The following is a 15,046-nucleotide window of genomic DNA, read 5'->3' as shown; positions in this document are numbered from 1 at the left end:
GCAGCAGAACCATTTTAGTTGAATTCTCTCTCTCTCCCCCTACCCCTGCCAAACAAAAAACTGGCCTGAGGCAGACACCTGCTATGGACAACTTCAGCCTAAATGATTAAAAATAGACAAAGCTATAAGCAACTGAAAACAGGATCTTATAATAGAAACTGTCAGATGACCTTAACTGTAAGTGGTGCTACCAGCTCCACCTATAATGTAGGCATGCTTGTCAATGTAAATGACTATTCATTCTACCAGAAGAAAGCATGTTGGTCCCTACTGAGGAACTGTTTAAACTCATGGGCTAAATTCACTGATCTGAGGAAACACTTGGCAACAAAAATAATTTGCTCTTTAAACTCTGATTTGTGACTTACAAAGCAATGTCTTGTCTCAGATTTATAATATTTACCTAGGGTTAGATTCAGCCAGACTATTACATTTATGTGCAGTGTAGGTGAATGGGGTCTAGGGTAATCGCAGTCTACTATGGAGAAGAGTAGCTCAGGTATGAGAAAGCTGGTACAGCAGGGGTTGATGGCAGCACACAGGTTTTCATTGTGTTAATGTGCATGTCTTCTGGAATTTTATTTTTTCCGCAGTGTCTTGGTCTAGGCAAGTCCTTTGTGAGCATCCAGCATTTATTTTTCCAGTGAATCAAGTCACCTCTCATAGAAAAAAGTCCTGTGTTAACAGAGAGAACGTCTAGTTGCATACAACGCTGAGGACCTACCTGGACCAAATGGACTTGTGGGGAGTAATTACCAGCTGAGCTGTTCCTCACAATGACCTTTCCATCACACACCATTCTGAGCGCATTTTGTAAGCTTGGAAATAAGGGGGTGTTCTTGTTTCAGCTACTTGCCCTGCCTCCGCTGTTGGATTTGGCTATAAAGTTAAAGGACAGTCAAACAGTCCTTTTCAGTGATGAAAGGAGTGCAACCGAGATAAAACTTGGTCTGAGGAGATCTGCTGTGAAGCTGTTGCGGAAACTATCAACTATCTGAATCAGCGTGGAGACGCTTGTATTTAAGGGTCTTCTGAGGTAGAGTATAAAAAATGCTTAGAGGAATGGCTTCTAGAAGAACGTGATCATCCAGACCTCACCTCCCGATACAACAGCATGCAAATCTTAATGTTCCATCTTATCTCTTGTCCCTCGGGAGATTGGTGCTGAGAATTTTTAACCTTTAACTTGCCACTTCAAATCAAGCCCAAGGTGATAGTGACTGAAAGTTCTTGCCATATGATAACTACTCAGTGGCCTAGGTGAAATAAGTCTTGGGCCCTGCTCTATAGGGCAGAAGTAAATCTCCCCAAACCACCCCCACCGTTTGCACTAAGGGGCATCTTTCTTGGAAGCTTTATGAAGGAAGTCATGGACTGTGCAGAGATGGTGATGGAATTTTCCTTTGTCCCTAGAGGGTCAGGATTTGCGCACGCTGTTCCCATGCTGTGCCTGGCCGGTAGATAAGGAGGCCTTCCACCTCCAGGGCTGTCAGCCTGACACTGTTCACAAGCAATGAATTCACTTTTAAAAACTGGGCCCTGATCCTGCTTGGTGCTCCTGCACCTTCACAAAGCCCCACTGACTTCAGTGGGGCATGGAACCCTGAGCTGGGGGAGACTGTTTGAACTCACTGGGGCTTAAGGCAGGCCCAGGAGTCCGCCTACACGGAGCTCTTTGCCAGATCAGGGCCCTACGCTGTGGTGTTTTCTCACACTTGGAGCTTGTGCCCTTAAAACATATCAAGAAACAAATGCAGCAAAGAGAAAAACATTGCTGCAGATTTTATTTGGCAGAGAATCAGTGAAGATAAAACGTTCCATGAGCCGTACTCCTGCATGAGTGAGTCATTCACTGGGATACAGTTGCGGTCAGGCACCTCCAAGAAGAAGAAATGTATGGTAAGGATTTGTGTTTCCAAAAAAAGCACAGTTTATTTTATTACAGTCAAAATAAGCTATGTTTATATCGGCTTAGTTTTTAAAATAATAAAAAAAATTCCACAGATAACAGCAACACTGTGTAAGATCTACAGGAGCAGAAGACTTAATTGACAAGCTATGTCCCAGAGAAAGAAACATGAAAAACCAAAGATTATCTCAAGTATCTGAGGGGGGTAGCCGTTTTAGTCTGTATTCACAAAAACAACAAGGAGTCTGGTGGCACCTTAAAGACTAACAGATTTATTTGGACATAAGCTTTCGTGGGTAAAAAACCCACTTCTTCAGATGCTATTCACCATATTTCCATTCAAGTCTGTTTTATACATTGGGAGTGTATGTTTTGGGGATCACATTATTTCATAGTATCAAATTACTGAATAAAGAAACCTCTCAATGTAATTTCACAAAAAGCAGGATACCCAGTAGGATAATAGTAGCCCCTGTTTCTTTAATGAGGTTCTTTCTAGTTAGATCTTACAGTAAGAATGCAGCCATTAGGTTAAGATATTATTAATCACATGCATATTACTTCTGATACAGTATTAACATAAAATACAGTGATGAACCATAGCATTACAAAAATGGTCCTTGTATAGTTATTAGCAATACTATTTCTGTAGACAAATCCTGGGAATAAAGATGTCCTATTTCTGGGACAGACCTAGGAATGGATGTAAGTATGTTTAGTTTGTTTGTTACTAGGCTTGATTTTTCAGAAGTGCTAAACCAGGCCTCCAAATGAATTCAATGGGACGTGAGGGTGCTCAGCATGTTTGATAATTGGCTCATGAATCAGGGCCGGCTCCAGCTGTTTTGCCGCCCCAAGCGGCGAAAAATAAAAAAGAAGATAAAGCCGATCGGTGGCACTTCCACGGCAGCTCAATTGTGCCGCTTCATTCTTCGGCGGTAATTCGGTGGCGGGTCCTTCGCTCCCTCTCTTCCTCTTCGGCGGCAGCTCAAAGAGGAAGAGAGGGATTGAGGGACCTGCCGCCTAAGACTCAGATGTGCCGCCCCTTTCTATTGGCCGCCTCAAGCACCTGCTTCTTTCGCTGGTGCCTGTAGCGGACCCTGCATGAATACATGGTGGTAATATTGCTATTCTGTGCAGCCTAGCGCTGCACACTACAAGCGTAGGTGAAAATGTGGTTGTAGAGGGTGCAAGAACTCTTGTGTGTTAAAGTAATTCTCCCACAGTATATTTAGTTTTTCTACAAAATACTAATAGTTTGCGACATTTAAATAAGGAAGAAATGACATGAAAGAAGCTATGTACAAAAGAGACGGTGAGACGGTTTAGGCAGGGGATGAGTCAAGTAAAAATGGTGAACTTTGTAGGAGAGAGAGAAATAGATCGGGCTCCTCTTTTTCCCTTTCCTTGCATGAGAGGCTGGGTTATTCAGGTTCTGAATACAAGTAAGTAGACATGATGGGTTGGATTTTCAAAAGCACTTAGGTGGCCAACTCCAATTGACTTTCTGTGGGAATTGGGTGCTTTTGAAAATCCTACACTACAACTGTGGATAATCTCTAACAGGTTCCCATTTCAGTTACTCTCCTTGCTGTTAAGTTTCCCACTCACTAATATCCTTACTTTCCATGTCTCTTCATTATGCAGCACCTAGTATAATGATTTTAGTACAAGCAAGTATCCAACTCATGGAGCATGACAGCCTCCCACTGAGTATTAAAGCAAGAGATTTCCTCATAGGATTGAATTGGTTACTTGGTGTTAAACGAGGAGGCAGAACTCATGAGTCCTTCTACTTTAATCATGTAATCTAGCTGCATATCTAGCCAGAGGCCTATAGCAATAATTATTCTTCAGTTATCTTAACAAATCCCTGCCACCTCCTTTAGAGTTTTGAATTATTTGACTTCGTCTTTATCCACTGACTCAATAATAATTCTGCTATTCAGATGACAACTTCAAAATCACTTTGGATAACTCTTCCAAAATCAGTCTTCACATCTAGGCCCTCACTGCAATAGGTCATATCAGTGTTTGCTACTATGACTCTGACACAATTTCCCTGATCAGTAGGGCCGTCGCCCTATCGCTGTGTAGAGAGCAGTGTTTAAAAACCTGGCTGTGGACCACCTATGGGGTAGACTATAGGCTAGTTTGGCTATTTATTATTGTATATTATTAGTATTGCAAAAGTGTCTAAGTTCCCCAATCAGGGCCCCAGTGTGCTAGGTGCTGTACAAACACAAGAAAAAGATAGATGATCCCTGGCTGAAGAGCTTACAGTCTAAGTAAGCAAAAAATTCCCTGTCCATCCTCGTCAACAAACCATGGTAGAATGCTGCTAGCACCAAGTTTAAATAGCAGTTGCAGTTTGCATGGGTCTTAATAGTCTGATCTACATTAGGAAATGGACTGGTCACTGAAAATGATTAGAGCCAGACACTCATTACTTCAGCTTACACACCAACAAACCGGTAGGAGGTGTAACTTATTGTGTTGTAGCCATGTCAATCTCATGTCTCTCTCACAACAGAAGTTGGTCCAATAAAAGATATTACCTCACTCATCTGGTCTCTCTTATGTGACATTAGTCATTGGAGCTGATGGATAGTGAGCCCTGACATCAGACAAGGGTATAACCTTTTGTTAGCCTGGCCCATGTCATGCGACTGAAGCCAGGGAACAAAGATCAGTCCCTTAGATTGTGTGTCACAATCATATTGCACCTTACTCACAGGTAAGGAAGAGATTAAAGGGAGTCTAAGAGATCCAACTTGTGCCACTTCATCCATCATCTCTGAATCTGGTCCTTTGCATCTGACTCCTATCTCTATATAATAGGCCAAACCAAAGCCCAAGATCAGAATACAGCTGAAGTTTGTGGCTTCAAAATCTAGATTGCATGCTGATGTCAGCTTTGCATATTGGACCCATTGTCAATGCATATTTAAAAAAAAAAAACAACAACAACATCCTGAATGCATCTGTTTCAGGGCAGGAAAAAATGCAGGGGCAGAAGACCCTGATCGGTCTGCTTGTCCAGTATGCGTTATCCCATCTCCCCACCCGTCCTGTGTCCTTATCTCTTTAGAATATGCAGTCCTCGGGCAGGGCCTGGGTTTCCCTCATTGTTTGGAAGACACCTAGTACATGCTAAGTATGCCAGTCATATTAATGTATCACGACCCATGTGAAGGATGGGATGTGAGGGGAGCTGCTAGTGAGAAGCATCGAAAGCCATGGGGACCCACCTAACTAAACACAGAGCTCTCCTAGACATTACTTTGCTGAATATGGTTCTCCCTCCCCTCTCAGCCCTTACAGAGTGTTACTTTTTGCATCTCGCTGTATTTATTCTCTTCCTTATCCAGCTCTAATTAAAATTACTTTCTCTTCCAAAAGAAATGTAATCCAATGGAAGGAAAACAAGCTGGTAAGTCATCCTTTTTACCAGTTTGGCGACAAACGCGTGTTATGTCTGGCACTCTCACCATCAAGTCAGAAACTGAATTACCATCTGGTGTGGCAAAAGCTTCTTCTGAATGAAGAAAGAGAAGAGACAAAAAGAAAACAGGCCAAAGAGAGGAGGAGGTTCTTTGGATTCTGTGTCACTGGTAAACCTACCCTGCACAATCTCCAAGGTGCAACTTGCACTTACGTTGCAAAAGTAAAGCTGATCTGTTCCAGAGTCATTCATTCATATTGCTGTGCTGCTTGCAAGCCAGAATTATCCTCCGGTGGAAACCAGAAGCCATCTGGCATACCAATTAATTGATCAAGGACTCCCTTGAAGTTGTGCCTAGGGGAAACAGCCCGTTATAACCCCCTAGGCGAGCTCTTGAGCTGACCAGAGATAAACCCCAGGCCTGAATTATTTTGAAAATCTCTAGCTTTGGGCTCAGGCCTGGAAGTCTGAGAGCTGTCGACTCCCATTGAAGTCCATGGGAATCAGCAGCACTCAGGACTTTATGGGCTCTTAGTCAGTAAGCATTTGGGCTGTGATTTGCCAAGGTACTTAAGCACATATCTAACTTTTAAGCTGTTAGGCATATGCTTAGGTACTTTGCCGAGCCTTTGTGACTAGATACGCTTTGCAGAACTGCTTGAATAGATGGCATACAAAAAAGAAAGATACTAACACACCAGTAGAAGCTGAGAGCAATGCCCTTATCCAACTGTCATCTAACTGAGTGCTTCTGCATTTATAGCACTACTTTATCCTTGTTTAAATGTTTGTTAGCAAAAAAACCAACCAAACAAACTTATTTTCCCAAATCCCCCAGAGTGTCCTTACTTGTGCTGTGTCACTTTCTCCACCTTGGGACACCAACCTGACCAGCAACAGCAATTGGCACATGAGGGTGACAGGCTGGTGATGAATTTGATCTTCCCCAAAGTTCAGAAGTGTCTCGATCGATTAGGAGTTGGTTTAGGCCTCTCTCTTCTTGTTGTTTAATTAATTGTATTAAATCAGAATTAACAGTGAGTCACAGATTTTTAGTTTTAAATTTAAAGTTTCATGTTAAAGTTTCAAATGTACCTGATATGTGCATGTGGTGACAAATTAGCCTGGCTCTGTTAACTACCAAGACACTGCACTAGGCAAAGTGCATATAGGTTTTCTTATACAGATCAAACCTGACATGCAACAAAATGCCCTCATACGAGGCTAAAGGTGATGGTATGTGAACTCTTTTTTGTTTTGTTTTGTTTCTTAAAGTGACTTGGTGGAACTAGAGTGGAACCCAAAACAGCTTCCCAGTAAACAGATCTTTACCAGAACTGGAGTTGCCAGTTTACCTGCAGTGATGACTGTAGAACGGCACCTCTGCCATCGGCTAACTAATACGGACTTTTCTTTAGCCTCGGCAATGGCACATGGGATAATGGGGAATCTCCTATCTCTTCTCCTTCTTGGAATCCTGTTGCTGTGGCTGAAGATGAAAGGAGGATGGGATGTTGTGATTGGAAGGAGGACAAGTGCAGGTCTTTAATACATTTAGAAGAAACAATTTCACTTTGTAACGATGAGCACATAGGGTTTGAATCTTGTTGGTTCCTGCTAGAATCCAAGTAATAGAGGAAGACAGATAAAGAGCTTGACTAACAGAATCACACTGATAGAGTAATTAGACTGCTAGAATGTTATCTTACTCTCTGTGACTAGATATCTTTCTGGTGTCTTGCAGAACAAAGAAACAGATCTATGTGTTGAGTATGAATTATGCTATTATATTGGGGGCTTGGTACTAAGACCCTTGAAGTGTTTATTATTCTTAAAAGTTGAGCCCACTTAGAGTATATTTAAATATCTCCTATAGGTAGAGTGAAGCTTCATTATAAGGGCAATCAAAGTTCTTTGCACTGCACTGAAGGAGCTGCAGGATTTATAGGCAGGGCCGGCTCCAGGCACCAGCCGAGCAAGCTCGTGCTTGGGGCGGCAGATTCTAAGGGGCGGCATTCCACCCAATCCTAGGGTGGCATGGCCGCCTTTTTTTTGATTTGCCGCTCTGGCCGCCCTGTAGGGGGCAGCAGCATGGAGGAGGGGAGTGCCCTGCTTGCTCTGTCTGCCCCAGCCGGTGCCAGGTCTGCAGCAAGCCTGGCAGGGCAGCCCGCGTCCTTCCCTCCCGGCCGACCAGAGCGGCACAGAGCCCTCCCAGCAGGCGGCGCGGCGGGAGGGACCGAGTGGCAAGCGCCCCACTGAGGGAAGCCCTGGCCGCCCCCCGCTCTCTCCCCCTCCTCCCCGCTAGCCAAGGCGCGCTCTCCGCAGCCCGGGGCACATCTGCAGCACAGGGAGTCCACCTGCACCGTGGTTCCGACCGCCCCGTATGGTTTTTTTTTTTTTTTGCTTTGCCACTTTGGCTGCCCCGCAGGGGTTTTTTTTGTTTGTTTTTTGTTTTGCTTGGGGCAGCAAAAAAGCCAGAGCCGGCCCTGTTTATAGGACTTAGATTCCATGTCACTGTAGTCCTTGATCTGAAGCCCATTAGAGTGAATGGAAAGACTCCCAAGGCCCTCTGAGCACAGTTTCACAGTCCACAGTAAGTAGGCTTTGCCGTACATTAGATATATCCAGCCACATCACATTTTTAAAGAAAAAGCATAGTTACAAAACTCATATAGGGCCTTTTTTGAAAGTCACATTTCAATATATGGGACGGATATTTCACCAACCCTAGGGATGAAGCAACATTTACATTATAAGCCAGTTCAGAAGCATACACAATCATTCTGGTACAACAAAGTTGCCATTTAGTATCAATTTACCTGACATCCGAAAAACAGTTCATCAATCTGATATCAACGTGGTGGACTATGCCATGTCACTTACAGGAGCATTCTGGAAATTGTAGTCCAAATGACCTCACTAATTTTAAAGGGGGTGTAAAATCACTTTGAAATCATGAAAGTAATCAGTGCCTGTTCATATATAGTATAAGGATACTGTAGCTAAAATAAATATTAAAAAAATCATCATACTGCCCTAAAATATAGATTACCTTGTGCAGACTTGTCTTGGGAGCTAGATGAATTTTGTTTTTGGCAGAGTCAGGCCCATATTTAATTGTTTTAACTGATAGCATTGTATATATTATACAAATCAGCTAGCTTGCTGTGAGTTGAAGTTATTTCATTCTCAGAGTTTGAATAAAAGAAGTTTATGATGCTTCTTGTTTGTTCTCGTCTTATATTCTATATATAACAGTTGATGTCTCATAAAGACTTTATTTAATTTGTGACCTTTGGCATCTGATATTGCTAACACTCTACCAAGTCACTGAAAGGCTGGTTGACAGAGGTTTATCATTCTTTATCCAAAGCACTAGTGTGACATATAGTAGGAAACTTATAGGATCAAATATTGAGACATCCCAGCAAATAGAATGCTGAAAAATGTAGCCCAAAGTGTTAAAGGGTGTGGTATGTTTGATGGAGGAATTTTAGGAAGACAACAGTGCTATAATATATCTTGTATTTTTAGTATCTATCTCTATGTAGTCTTACAGTTGGAAGCATTTATTAAAGTGAATTCATTATTTAGCAATTGAAATTGATAAGATAGTATTTTATAGGAAAACTTCATTGATTTTCTATATTTGAACTTTGTCCTCAGTCCTGCAAAGACTTACCTATTTAAATGTACTCCCATTATTACAGTTATTTATTATTTGTATTGAGAAAGCTCTTAGGACCCCCAGTCATGGACTAGGGCCCTATCATGCTAGGCTCTGTACAAGCCCAGATCAAAATGACAATCCTCGCCCGCCCCAAAGAGCTTAGCTCAGCCAATGAGTCGTGTCACTTAAGTCACTCCCACTCAAGATCAGATCACTCTATCTGTGGGATGAAGATCTTTATTTTTTTCCTTTTCCCAAGGGAAGGTAATAAAAAGAATATTTGCCATTTCTATTGAACTTGTGTAGAGAAGAGACTCTTTTCAAACCAACCTTATGTGTATAAAAAGTTTGGGCCTGATTCTCCTTGTTTCCACTAGTGTGTCTCCAGGCACTTCAGTAGGGTTACCATACGTCCGGATTTTCCCGGACATGTCCGGCTTTTGGGGGCTCAAATCCCCGTCCGGGGGGAAATCCCCAAAAGCCGGGCATGTCCGGGAAAATCGGGAGGCTCGGCCGGGGCCTCTTTGTGCGGGGCCGGGGTCGCGGGGCCGGGGGCATGGTGCCGGGCCGGGAGCCGGTCCGGGCGCGCGGTGCCGGGCCGGGGGCCAGGCCGGGCCAGGGTCGCAGTGCCGGGCCGGTCCCGCGAGGCCGGGGGCACGGGGCCGGTCCGGGCCCGCGGGGCCGGGGAGCCGGGCCGGGCCCACGGGGCTGGGAGCCGGGCCGGGGTCGGGGAGCCGGGCTCAGGGAGCCCGGCCGGGCCCGCGGGGCTGGGAGCCGGGCTGGGAGCCGGGCCGGGGTCGGGGAGCCGGGCCGGGCCCGCGGGGCTGGGAGCCGGGCTGGGAGCCGGGAGCCGGGGGTGGTCGGCCGGGGCCGCGCCTCCTCCCCACCCCTTACCTGCTTCAGGCTTCCCGCGAATTAAATGTTCGCGGGAAGCAGGGGAGGGGGCGGAGACTTTGGGGGGGCGGAGTTGGGGTGGGGCGGGGCTGGGGGCGGGGCTGGGGGCGGGGCCGGGGCCCCCGGGAGTGTCCTCCATTAGGAGGCACAAAATATGGTAACCCTAACTTCAGTGGAGTCATTCCTGATTTACTCTGGGATGAGGAAAATTGGGCCCAGTGAGTCTCTAAAGTGAGAAAACCAAACCCAGCACAGGGGAAGATGGATCAAACTTTCAGAACTGGTCAATGGACAGTGCAAGCGAAGGGACCAAACAAGCCATTTGCATCTACTAGTAAGGGCCCTGTCCTTCCAATGCTTACCAGGCATAATGTTAACTACCACGAAAACACCGGGACTACTCACAGCTGTAAGTTTGCAAGATGAAGCCCTAGGTGCCCAGTCATACAAGCCCTCCAGGCATGCAGGCCCAGGCATTAAGGCATTCAACTCTTATTGATTTCAGTGGGAGTTAGGTGCCTAACTACCTGTGGGGATCTGGGCCAAAATTCCCACTGGCATTCTGCACGTGAGGCCTTGCAGGATCAGGCGTGTGTGTGAACAGGGCCCCAACTGTGATGCAAAACCGCAATTTTATATATCATAAATGATGTTTAAGTGGTCTTCAAGAAGCCATTAGGAACCTAAATGTCGATTTGCACTTGCAAAATGTTTCTGGTTAATGTTTGACTCTCTCCCTTGCTTTGAGCCTGCCAGAGCTTCCTGTGACCTATTTGAAATACCACTCTCCCAAACGAAAATGTGCCTCTCTTTTTTCCAGACTTACAAAGCTCACAAAAATAAATAGCCTAATTTGGCCAGTTAATAGCCCTCTTCTGTGGCTTCTCTGAGCAACTAAGAGGCCTTTTAAACACACCACTTGCGATTGTGTTATTGAGGCCCTGCGGGGTCCAAGCAAACACTAAACCAAAAAAGAAAGAAATGCTTTATTTGATCTACATAACAAAGAAAAAAATACTGACACTAGCGACCCAGTTATATTTAATTACACAATTACTTTATTAAGAGCCCAAATCCTGCCTTCCTTAATCATCGCTCAGGCAACAGTCCCGGTGCCAGAGTAAGGACTGCGGGATTTGATCCTAAAATAGGGCAACTGTCCCATTCTTCTTTTAAAAAAAGAGTATTTATTTTTGATTTATTTACCAAGTCAAATAATTCTTTACTAAACTTTTTAAAAATTCTTAGCAATTTATTTTTAGTTTTTTTTTTAATAATTAAAAGTAGTAAAGCAGTCACTCAGAAAACTAAAACCAAGTATATTATCCTTCTAATCACAGGGTGAACTGCACTGGTTTAGTTGTTTTTTAGGAGCTAATCTGAATTCATTTATGTAGCTCAGTATGTCTGAGGGTTAGATGCTGCAAATGGATCTACCCTGCCATATCCCTAAGCCTGAAGACCGATCTTTTGCAGGGTCTCTAGATCTAGCCTTCAAACGGATTCTGTAGAGACCAGCCGATAAAGAAAGGACATTGGGATACATAACTTGTGTTTAAACTGACTCAGGACCTGTTTCCTGATCCAGCAAATGGACAGGACTGTGGGTGCAGGGACAGCCCTTCTATCTAGCCATCAAACAGACAAGACTTTATCAAACTAGATTATATACTTATATGGCACCCCTATTTAAGTTCTACGGTAATGGGCCACCTCACAATCTTTAATGAGTTTAATTTAATGACACCCTTGAGTTTTCTGGGGGAGGGAGAGAAGATTCAAAAGGGACACAGATAAATGAAGGGACTTGGCCAAGGTCATACAGGAAGTGGATAGCAGAGCAGGGAATAGAACCTACATTTCCTGTGTCATACATTCATGCCCAAGCTGAAGGCCCACTCTGCCACTCACACAAGTGTAGTGCTCATATTATGTAATGGGGTTTGCCTTAATAGGTGAAGTATATGCTGCAGAAGGTAGGGGAGGACAGTGGGCTGGCCAATGTATATGGATTTCAGGTAGTTGGTTTATACTCCTGGGTACAGCCACAAAGCCTGCAATTTTATTATCTAATCAGTAATATTTATATTTTGGTTCTACACAGAGGCACCAGTCAGGACTGGGACCCTGCTGTGCTAAGCACTGTACACTGTCAGAGCTGGACACAGTCCCTGCCTGGAAAAACTTACCTTTATTTCTCCAGACCATATCATTACTCTAACAGACACAGAGCATTCTCCTGTTCAGTGTCAGAGGCCCATTCCTTGGTGCTGGCTGAAATAGCAGCATTATCACATGGCTCTACGCAAGTGGGAAGAACAGACATAAAACCAACCAAATCACATGTTTATATTAAGATGGCCAGCTTCATGGAGTATCATTAAACTGCATGCAGGGTTTTATAGTACAACATCTGGTGATATATGGCTTGGTTACTAAGTTTGAATATCGAGTGTGACTAAACAAAAGCAATAGAAAAATAGACAAGTTAATGAAACATGAAAAATGCATAAATAGAAGCTATAGCCAAAGGAAAGTGGCTTTAGCCAGCCCCAGGAATAGCCTAGATTAGTGAAGGTCCAGCTCTTTCATTCTGCAGACCACTTCATAAAGAAAAAGATGCTTTGCCCCTCCCTGATAACTTCCCACCCCCAATACGTGGTTCATAAACTCTTTCATTCCACAGATCACCAGGAAAGACTTTGCAAACCACTAATGATCTGGAGACTACAGGTTAAGAACCCCTGGCCTGAGCCTCTCTAGATTTTCTCTCCATAGACTACTCTCAGGCCAAGAGCTATATATACCTTCATACAGAAATCCCTAATTGTCATAATCCCACCCCTGGGAGGGGCTTACGCTTTAAAAGCACTGCTCTTCAGTTTCAGCTTCCTTTTCCTAGACACATGCAGACACCTAGACGAATACTATCAACCACCAGAACCAGGTAAACTTAAACAAGGGAAGGAATGGGAAAAAAGGGATTGAAACAAGGAACTTCCCTCCAGGTCTGGGGGCTTTTGTGGTTGCTTTTTGTGGTTGAAGATGGTGAGTGCTGTTAGAATACCAGTCATCTATCTAGCCAATACTCTGACTCAATTTAGTAGAGGAGAATAGAAGGAGAAATGGAAGAAAACCAACCAAAATCTTCATCCTTGGAGGCCTCCGGGAGAGGGGCACTTCAGACTTGGCTTTCCCAGCCCCAAAGTACAGTTTGCAGGTGTTTATGGGCTCCTCTGGGGTTTGTGTAACAGCACACACATGCTTTGTGGAATCCATGTTGCCTTTTAGGGTAATTAATTGCACAAACTTCTCAGCAGACAGCACTGCATGTAATATCCACATGCAGGCAGGAGAGTAGTGGGTGAGATGTCCGTGCTCTACTGTGGAAATAATCTGAAAAGCTGCAGAAGCTAAACTGGGCAACAGGGCTGTTTTGTAACATATGCTAATATCTAAAGACACAAATGTATGAGAGAAGGTGAATGTCAAAGAAATGGGCACTAAGGCCTCCGCTAGTGGTCCAAGCCCCTTCTGGAGAAGGAAGACTTGTACAGTGATGCAAGGGCAACTTCTGAAGTGCAGGCATTCTTGACCCACCTATTGAATAAAGATTTTCAAACAGGATGTACTGGAGGCAGCACAGTGGGACCTCAGGGCCAAGAGCAGAAGGGGAACTGCACAGTGTAGGCAGCCACCAGCACTGGGTGTGAGTCAGAAAGAAATCAAGCAGGGAATGAGAAGTTGTAGGAAAACTCCTAAGCATGCTGGAGGTGCTGAATTCTCAAAATCCCTCATAAAACCTGTCAGACCTGGAGAAACATTTCTGAGCTCTGTAAGAGTCCACACAAGAATGTTTGCAAGCACAGGGACAGGATTCCACTTATTTTTCTCCCTTAGTGCTGATTTTGAGGTTCCCTCTGGCCTTGTCTTTCACACTCAGCCATTGGGGACCAGTTGTCTTTATCCACCCAGTTGTTCCTCATAATCTTCCTTCTGACTCCCACCCAGGAACACAAGCAGCACTTAGAACAATTAACGCCCAACTCTCCTAATAGCCTATCACTTACAAGGTAGTTGGTTGCTAGGGAACCAACTGCATTTCTCCCCTTCTCTTACTGCATATTTACTAACAAAATCAACATTTTATATTGACGGGAAAGGAAAATAATATTCTCTCGAGCAGTGATGAGTTATTATGGATCTCTCCTACAATCCAGATAGCACTGAATTATGGTACCATAAACAAACAGTCCTGCTAGAACTGCAAATGCTGCAGGACATGTAACACATTGGCAATATATTTAAAGTGAGAAAATACCATTTATTCTCACGGGGGCGGGAGTAGAGAATTACAATAACAAATAATTGACCGAAGTTTTAGGATGAAGAAGTGATGTAATTCTGTCAACTTGACTGGAACAAAGCTATATGCAGTATGAGGAAGATGAGAGCAGGACCAGTGATTCATGAGGTAAAACTACAGGGACTGATTTTCTCACACTGGTATAAATCAGGAATAACTCCTTTGAAGTCAGTGGAATTACTCTGCTGTGTAACTTGTGTAACTAAGAGGTGCGAGTAATAGTGTAACCATAACATATAACATTAGTGCTCTATATTGGCTACCTCTTTGCTTCCAGGTGTAATTCAAGGTAATAGTTATGATAATTAAAGCAGCGAATGGTCTAGGATGTAGTTAGTGGGAGATGAAGTCTCTTAGGGATGTCCCATTGGGATTGTTGAGATCTGCTCAGGTACTTTTGATATTGACTGTTGGAGCATTCTCAGTTGAAGGCTCTCACCTGCTTCCCCAGTGGCACATTTTGGTGAGCTGGAGTGCACACTCAGGTAAGAGCTTCCTGATGCAGTAAGGTTTTAACTGAATGGTGTCTAATTCAAGGCAATTTTTGGTACTTCTTGATTAGATCACTTTCCTATCTGATGGTGTTATGTCAGTTCTGTTGTGCTATTTTTGTTTAGTGGTCCCTAGTTGTCAAAGGATAAGTGTTGGAAATATATATATGTAAGATGCCAGTTGGAGCTCTCTAAACTGGAAGCAGCAACAGACGTAATATTGTGTGTGTGTGAGTAAATTGCAAAAATTAATTTCTCAGCTGTAATGTTT

The 15,046-nt window shown here is 43.9% G+C and overlaps 1 protein-coding gene across 2 annotated transcripts in view; it reads left to right on the top strand.

The window, feature by feature from the left end:
* Positions 1-15,046, top strand: part of HMGB3 (high mobility group box 3) — a 136,059-nt gene that overhangs the window by 97,974 nt on the left and 23,039 nt on the right. Inside the window, exon 1 of one of the 2 annotated variants that reach the window (XM_065557320.1) lies at positions 12,804-12,865. The exons of the other annotated variant lie outside the window; for it this stretch is intronic. The gene's annotated coding sequence lies outside the window, so the exon portion shown is untranslated. Of the gene's footprint in view, positions 1-12,803; positions 12,866-15,046 lie in introns of those variants that run through there. 2 annotated transcript variants of the gene reach the window in all.

The sequence above is a fragment of the Chrysemys picta genome, chromosome 9 (assembly GCF_011386835.1).
Source record: "Chrysemys picta bellii isolate R12L10 chromosome 9, ASM1138683v2, whole genome shotgun sequence".
NCBI lineage: Eukaryota > Metazoa > Chordata > Testudines > Emydidae > Chrysemys > Chrysemys picta.
The sequence above is the reverse complement of the archived record's forward strand: the minus strand, read 5'-3'. Positions and strand labels throughout refer to the sequence as shown.